Below are 9464 nucleotides of genomic sequence, written 5' to 3' on the forward strand. Positions count from 1 at the left end.
AAAGCCTCTACAAGAAATCCAAGAATATATGGTCGGGACATACTCCCAACCATAAGCAAAACTAATGTCCAATTCTAAATCAATAAAGACATAAGAAAACTCAAAGCAAGAAATAGAGCCTTCTGAAGTATGGAATCTTACCTATTAAAGTCACCACTAGTTGTTCCTAAGTCGAATCACTAAGTAGAACGTGTAAGATTATAACGAACACCTGAGTCACGTGAAGATACAATATTGAAGACGGTTAGCAGTTAGAGCACTGACATGGATATGTAGTAGATTCTAACATATTTTAGGCTTTTACTAAGAATAATTGCAATGTATTAAGAAACTTTAGTCATTTTTGATGGTTTTCTATTTGATATTGCAGTAAAATTGAAGATGCAAGAGAACCAGCAATAATGGAAGTAAAAGAGTTGATTTCTAAGAAAGTGGGGAGGGAAGTATAGCTACCGAATTGTCTAATAAGTCGTCAACCTTGTGATAAGGTATTAGAATTACCGTCATCCTTAGACAGAGAATGAACTTCAGCTAGAATTCATGACAACATCTATGATAGGCCGTCAGAAGTATGATAAGCCTTTAGGATCATCATTAGACTTAGGCAGGGAATGGGATTTGAATTGAAGAAGCGAGGACTATTCTGATAAGTCATCACATCTCTAAAAAGACAACATGTCTCATCGTCAACCTAACACAGAGATTGTCAAAAGTGAAGAGGAGCTGACGACATTTCTGATAAGTTGTCAGACTCCTGATAAGCCGTCACACACGTCGTCGCCTATACGAGAAAATACTATAATCTATGATTTTATTTCAATAATTAGGCTGAATTATTTAAAGCATATGTTAGGGTTTACTAATCAAAGGGGACAAAAAATCTTGAACTTATTCAAAAGGCAAAGACACCTCTTTTTGGGGGCTCAAAACTTGGAATTCAATTTTCAACTCTTTGATTTGGTTGTGGGAATTTTCTCTAAAACTGAGAAGAGAATCAACTTCAGACTTCATCTTTTGTAAGTTTAATTACTTTGATTTGAATGATTTTAGTTCTTTCACATGTAGAACTAAAATCCACAACTAGGATTGTGGGACCTATAATTATTCCCCCATGGATTTAATAGTTGGTTAGGGTTTGAGTGATTGTGGTGACATCTTGATAATACCTTTGTTATGATTGTTATTTATTGGTTGCAAATACTAAATCCCGCCTTATGTTGATTTACTCGAACTGAGAAATAAAATAAAGGTAGTGAATTATCAACAAGGATTTGGGAAGGTTAAGTTCCTATGTAATGATTAATTTTGTAATAAGATTGATCATGTAACACCCCAGAAAATGGGTCCCGGAGTGTCACATGGTGCTTGAGGCTACGAGTAGCCCCAAGCTAACCCTTTGAGCCATTTTCATTTAGTTCAACACAAATCAACGGGGTTTCCATAAATAACCCTCAAATATCGACAGAGTAATCATCATCCAAGAATAAAAGAATTTCAGAAAGATAACAAAATACTACTTATTAGTCAAATCCCAACATCTATACTAGTCTGACAAGCCTCTAAGAAAATCAATAAAACCAGCAAGCCATTGAGACATGCCCCAACTGACTCATACTCAGTTATCACATGTAAATAATTCCGTGAAACCAACATCAGACATCATGTCCTCGGAATATGAGGACTCACCATAACAGAGGATGTAGAACAGAGTGCCCGAAGAACAACTGTCAAACCTGGAACTGAGCACCTGAACCTACATTTCGAGAAAATACAGCCCATATCCAAAGATGTGTGTCAGTACCATGGAAAGGAATCGAGTATATCGGGGTGTATGCAGTTGTATAAACATCATCATCATAAATATTTATAAGAAATATACAGGATGTATGAAAGACACACATAGCGTGAAGAAAATTATCATATTCATGAGAGGATGAAATAAGTACAATAACACAAGTGAGTCATCATATAATTTGTCAATCACTTTCAGTTCATAAAGAATATCAATTCTCATAATGTAAATATCATTTAAATCATTTGAAAGAATAACTTTCACAATTCCACATTCAAATCACTTCACCATTCACCATAGACACAAGGAAACACACACACTGGGAGATCCTATAACCGACATAAACCATGTGAGCTACATAAAGTCCAACGTACAACCCACATTGGGGAGAGCCGTCCTATCCTTGCCATCGGAGTAGGACTATCGATATCAAATCCACATAAACTAGTAATCACTATATAAATCAGCCTCAGGCTCACTCCTATGGGGGCACGTAGTTCTAGGAGGTAAAGTCGCTTTATACCTCCTACTTAGTGCTAAAGATTTCTCCCAGACTTAGCTTAGATCATTTCAAACATAATCCACAACAAAACAATTTCAGTAATATATAAATATACATCGGGAGACATCATGCTTCCTATCTATCAAAATCAACCACGTTGTGGATTTCTTTCACACTCGAGTTCAAAATAACTCCATTAAGACCAAAAGGTCAAATCATTCAGAATATCTCAAATATTCAACATTAACGTACTTATAACACACACTTTCTCAAAAAATTATAATTTTTAATAGGGATTCATGACCCAAATATCAAAATCATAATAAATATCGTTCAAGATTCATGCTTTATATCTCCACACATGTAAATTCATATTTCAAAATCATAAACATCAATATTTCATAATAATCATCATAAGATATGGGTTCATGCTTCAAATTCATAAAAAATCAAATAAAAATCATGCGTATGTAAAGAAAATTACTTTTGGGCACAAGAACGAAAGAGAGTCCTTGTTAAAAAACCCCAATACTCATTTTTGAGATGTTAATCATTCCTTTAAATGATGGTTCTTGGAGTTCTTGAACAAGGAACTTGAAATCTTGAATAAATTTACAGAATTAATGGTGAACTTTGGAGGTTCTTGAAGTTAGATGTAGGAGCTTAGGGTTTTCTTTATGACGGATTTTGATGAAATATAACATATAATGATTCTAATTGGCTTTAATATATGGTTTTGATGGATTTTGGGGCGAGGAAAAATGACCAAAACACCCCTAAAAATTAAATAATTCTCGAATCTGTCCTTTGGTAGACTGTTTTGATAGTCTGAAGCAAATCAACCATAACGTTTTACTCCGATATCTAAATTAGATGAAACTAATTTCATTAGAAAGAGGACTTTCATATCTTTCCGTTGATATATAGTATCTCACCCAGATAATTGTGTACAAGGAGTTATGATCGTTTGATGTTGACCCAAAAATTTGCTTTTGATAAGCTGAAGTAGATCGACCATAACTTTTTGCTCCGATAGAAAAATTGGATGAAATGAATTTCATTGGAAAGAGGACTCGCAGAGCTTTCCATTGATATATAGTAGATCACCCTAATCATTATATAAGAATTTATGATCTTTTAAAGTTGGAGAAAAAATACGCCAGACCTCAATACTTTTTCCTGCACGTTTTACAGTTTACTACTATTCACGATTCAATCGGAATATTCATAACTCGTCGCTCGGGTGTCCGTTTTGGATGATCCACATATCGTTGGAAAGATTATTTGATAATATATGAAATGGTGGGTCATAATATAAGACATTCCATATGAAAAATTTATAATTCATTCTAGAAGATAAAACCTAACACGTTTACGCACAAAATTTCAACAAAAAATTTCCCGGGGTATTACATCATCCCCCCTTAGAAACATTCATCCTTCAATGATGCTAGACATGCCAAGATTAGATAAGAAATAGAGCATCTATATGAAACCATTCGTTAGACTCATCAGTACATCGTTTCTCACTCCTACTGCAACATACAATGCATAAATTCAAGAAACAACAGCTGAACACATAATAAATGACAGCTGAACTACTGCAACTTTTATCAAAAGTGCATGATTTAGGAAAGAACGGTACCTTCAGCTTGATCGGTGTTCGCAGAAAATAGGTGCGGGATGGACAGGAATCTCATCAAATCAAGAATCTCAACAGGAATCTCATCAAAAGAAAGATTTTCTTGAATGTCAGTACTCACAAAGGAATCCAATAACAGAGCATCGCTAATATGTTTTCTAAGCATGGAGAAATGGAATATGGGATGAACAGAGGACAACTCGGAAGGCAACCCAACCTCATAAGCTACCTTACCAACATGGCTAAGAATTTTGTAAGGACCAACATAACGGGGACTAAGCTTCCTCTTCTTTTAGAATCTCTTCACCCCCCTCATGGGTGAAATTTTCGGATACACAAGGTCACCAACTTCAAACTCAAGGTCTCTCTTTCTAACATCCGTATATGACTTCTGATGACTCTACGCAATTTTCAACCTTTCCCTAATCAACTTAACTTTTTTCATAGCCTCAAATACCGAATCAGGACCACTTACAACCGCTTCACCCACCTCGAACCAACCTATGGATGATCTACACTTCCTCCCATGTAAGGCTTCAAATAGAGCCATGCCAATACTAGAGTGGAAACTATTATTGTAAGCAAACTCTATCAACGATAAGTGATCATCCCAACTTTCCTTAAAGTCAAGTGCACAAGCTATTAACATATCCTCTAAGGTTTGGATGGTCCACTCAACCTGACATCAGTCTGCAGATGAAAAACAAACTCAAAAGCACTTAGGTACCAAGATCCTTCTTAAAATCTTTCCAAAATTGCAAAGTGAACTGAGTACCCCTATCCGAAATGATAGAGAACAGAACTCCATGTAGTCTATCTAGCTCTCGGATATACAATCTAGCGTAATCCTCAGCAGTATATGAAGTATGAATAGGCAAGAAATGAGCAGACTTAGTCAACCTATCAACCACAACCCAAATAGAATCATGATGGCGTTGGGAAGGAGATAAACCAATCACAAAGTCCATATTTATCTATTCCCACTTCCAAGTGAGAATACTAAACTCTTGCATCATACCACTAGGTCTTTGGTGTTCAACCTTAACCTGTTGGCATGTTGCACACTTAGCTACAAACGCTGTTATATATTTCTTCATGCCACTCCACCAATAGATTTCCCGCAAGTCTCAGTGCATCTTGGTGGCACCAGGATGAATAGAATATCACGCCCCATACGCTTCATCCATAATCCTCTATCTCAGATCATCAACATTTGGGACACACAATCTACCCTACAATCTCAACACACCATCTCCCCCTTAGGAGAAAGCCTCTGCTTTTTGGTCCTTAACGACTTCTTCAGTCTGACCAAACTAGTATCTAAGTATTGGTTTTCCTTCACATCCGAAACCAAGGAGGATTTAGAACTACTCTAAACCCCTATACTACCTTCAGCAGAGTCAAACAACCTAACCCCCAATCTATCTTAATGATGTACATCACGAGCCAACACTTTCGTACCTTCTACCATGTGCAAAATAATACCCATGGACACTCTACTTAAGGCATCCGCCATAACATTGGCCTTGCCCGGATGGTAAACACACTCATATCATAGTCCTTTAACAATTCTAACCATCATCTCTGCCTAAGATTTAATTCTCTCTTGGTAAACACATACTGCAGACTCTTATGATCAGTGAAAACATCAACATGGACACCATACAAATAATGTCTCCAAATTTTCAAACAAGCACAACAGCAGCCAACTCAAGGTCATGGGTGGGGTAATTTTTTCTCATAGGGTTTTAACTGTCTAGAAGCATAGGCTATTACCTTACCCTTCTGCATCAATACGCAACCCAAACCAACTCTCGAAGAATCACAGTACACCATAAAACCATCAACACCATCAGGCAAAGTCAAAATAGGGGCTGAAGTGAGTCGAGTCTTCAACTCTTGAAAACTATTCTCACAAGATTCGGACAACAAGATCTTCACTTTCTTTTGGGTCAACCGAGTCATAGGAGATGCTATAGAGGAGAAACCCTCAACAAAATGGTGTTAATAGATAGCTAAACCAAAGAAACTTTGGATATCAGTCGAAGACATAGGTCTAGGCCAATTTCTAACAACTTCTATCTTTTGGGGATCAGCTCTAATACCCTCGAAAGAAATGATATGACCCAGAAAAGTAATTGACCTTAGCCAAAACTTATGTTACAATCAGTAGTACTCTCAGTCAGTTACCAAACTTAAGAAAAACTCAGTAGACTTAGTATCAGTCCAGCATAAAAATGCACACTTGTTCATAATGTATCTTTAGAGGCATTTTATTAAACACTTGTAGGGCATAATATATGCACATAATACTAAATAACATATGGGCTTCTGGCGCTTGATTCAGATGAGGCGATGCTTTTGTGCATGCAGCGAGTCCTGGGTACTGCTCTCAAGGAAAGCTCCAAGCGCTGCACGCATGTGGCCGAGCCTAATCCAAGGCGAGTGCCGGTGGCCGGCGTGGGTGGCGCCCATGCATGAGCGTCAGCATGCCTTTATCTCCTCTACTCCCCCTAAGGGTGGGATATCATGTCAAGCGGGACTTGCTTCAGCCTTGCAACGTCCGCATGGGCAGCAGCGCATGGTATTTGCTACTGGAGATTGGGGTCGGTGCTGGGCGTGCATCGACGGAGCATTTGGACACACGACGCGTGAGTTGTGTTTGGCATGTGCGGTTAGGTTTGATCTCTGCTCGAGCAACGACGTCCTGACCCGCCTACCATCTCAGTCGTGGGGCAAGCACAATGTAGGCTTTCTCAAAGTTGTTTTCTTGTGTTGCATACCTAATGCCCAGGAATTATCAAGTTTTATCGATCGTCTTTTACCCCTCACATTTTGAGCGCGGGGCGAATCAAAAAGCCATCCTCGCATCCCACGCCTCCCTTGCTTTGTCATGCGATGTCGTGGTCCATGAGCAGTGGTCCAGATTCTCAGATGTGGTAGACGCTGTGGACATGGGGTCTTCATCGACTCCAATCTTCCCTGTACGATGCTCTTTGGAAATGATGGTCGTGCTCACCTTGAATCCGTGTGCACCCTCACAGGATGGCCGGGCTCATGCGACGCTGGCACCGATGAGGAATGCTACCTGGTTAATCCTACAAGTAGTCATATGCTTGTCTCAAAGATTAAGCCATGCATATGTAAGTACGAGCTAATTTAGACTGTGAAACTGGGAATGGCCCATTAAATCATTTACAGTTTGTTTGATGGTATCTACTACACGGATAATTGTAGTAATTCTAAAGCTAATACGTGCAACAAACCTCAACTTCTGAAAGGGATGCATTTATTAGATCAAAGGTCGACGCCGGCTCTGCCCGTTACTGCGATGATTCATGATAACTCAATGGATCGCACGGCCATCGTGCTGACGATGCATCAATTAAATTTATGCCCTATCAAATTTTGATGGTAGGATAGTAGCCTACCATGGTGGTGATGGGTGATGAAGAATTAGGGTTCTATTCTGGAGAGGGAGCCTGAGAAACGGCTACCACATCTAAGGAAGGAAGCAGTCGTGCAAATTACCTAATCCTGAAATGGGGAGGTAGTGACAATAAATAACAATACCAGGCTAAATGAGTCTGGTAATTAGATTGAGTACAGTCTAAATCCCTTAACGAGGATCTATCGGAAGGCAAGTCTGGTGCCAGCAGCCGCGGTTATTCCAGCTCCAATAGCATATATTTAAGTTGTTGCAGTTAAAAAACTTGTAGTTGGACTTTGGGATGGGCCGGCTGGTCCACCTATGGTGTGCACCGGTTGTCTCGTCCCTTCTATCCGTGATACGCTCCTGGCCTTAACTGGCCGGGTCGTGCCTCTGGCGCTATTACTCGAGAAGAAATTAGAGTGCTCAAACAAAGTCTACTCTCTATATACATCAGCATAGGATAAAATTATAGGATTTTAGTCCTATTATATTGGCCTTCGGGATCAGAGTAATGATTAACAGAGACAGTCAGGGGCATTCGTATTTCATAGTCAGAGCTGAAATTCTTTGATTTATGAAAGACGAACAACTAAAAAAGCATTTCCCAAGGATGTTTTCATTAATCAAGAACAAAAGTTGGGGGCTCAAAGACGATCAGATACCGTCCTAGTCTCAACCATAAACGATGTCGACCAGGGATCAACGGATGTTGCTTTTAGGACTCCGTCGGCACCTTATGGGAAATTAAAGTTTTTGGGTTTCGGGGGGAGTATGGTCACAAGGCTGAAACTTAAAGGAATTGATGGAAGGGCACCACCAGGAGTGAAGTTTGCGACTTAATTTGACTCAACACGGGGAAACTTACCAGGTCCAGACATTGTAAGGATTGACAGACTGAGAGCTCTTTCTTGATTCTATGGGTGGTCGTGCATGGTCGTTCTTAATTGGTGGAGCAATTTGTCTGGTTAATTTCATTAACGAACGAGACCTCAGCCTGCTAATAACAGGTCTGTGATGCCCTTAGATATTCTGGGCCGCACACGTGCTACACTGATGTATTTAACGAGTTTATAGCCTTGGCCGATAGGCCCGGGTAATCTTTGAAATGTCATCATGATGGGGATAGATCATTGCAATTGTTGGTCTTCCACGAGGAATTCCTAGTAAGAGTGAGTCATCAGCTCGCGTTGACTACGTCCCTGCCCTTTGTACACACCGCCCGTCACTTCTACCGATTAAATGATTTGGTGAAATATTTGAATCGCAGCGATGTGGGTGGTTCGCTGCCCATGATATCATGAGAAGTCCATTGAATGTTATCAATTAGAAGAAGGAGAAGTCGTAACAAGGTTTCTGTAGGTGAACCTGTAAAAAGATTATTGTCGAAACCTGCACAGCAGAACAACCTCGTGAATGTGTTTAACAACTGGGGAGTCCGCACGGGCGAGCTTTATTGGTAACCCGACACAGAAAACTCCAAGGAATACTTGAATCGATAGCCTGCCCCTCGCGCCCCGTCCACAGCGTGCGTCGGGGGGACCTGTGCTTCTTTTGTAAACGAAAATGACTCTCGGTTCTCACATCGATGCAGAACCTAGCGAAATGCAATACTTGGTATGAACTGCAGAATCCCGTGGATTATCGAGTCTTTGAACTTAAGTTGCGTCACGCATCGCGTCACCCCCTGGCATCGCCCTGTCATCGCGGGGCAGATACTGGCCTCCCGTGTGCCTCGAGCTCGCAGCTGGCCTAAATACGAGTCAACATCAACGGACATCGTGGCAAGTGGTGGTTGCAACTCAATTCTCTTTGTCTCGCGGCTACGGCCCGTTGCACGTTCGGACTCCAGGACCCCTTCACGATCAGGCACTCCGACTGCTTCCCCAGGTCAGGCGGGATTACCCACTGAGTTTAACCATATCAATAAGTAGAGGAAAAGAAAAACCAGAACAACCCAGCCTTAGAATTGGGCGGCTCTGTCGTCCAAATTGTAGTCTGGAGAAGCGTCCTCAGAGGTGGATCGGGCCCAAGTCCCCTGGAAGGGGGCGCCAGAGAGGATGAGAGCCCCGTTCTGCTCGGACCCTGTCACACCATG

General features: G+C 40.5%; 1 pseudogene; it reads left to right on the top strand.

Moving 5' to 3' along the window:
• The first annotated feature begins 6259 nt into the window (after positions 1–6259).
• On the top strand, positions 6260–9122 carry LOC124896699 (annotated as a pseudogene).
• The last annotated feature ends 342 nt before the right edge of the window (positions 9123–9464 follow it).

This window comes from Capsicum annuum, chromosome 3, assembly GCF_002878395.1.
Source record: "Capsicum annuum cultivar UCD-10X-F1 chromosome 3, UCD10Xv1.1, whole genome shotgun sequence".
Lineage (NCBI taxonomy): Eukaryota > Viridiplantae > Streptophyta > Magnoliopsida > Solanales > Solanaceae > Capsicum > Capsicum annuum.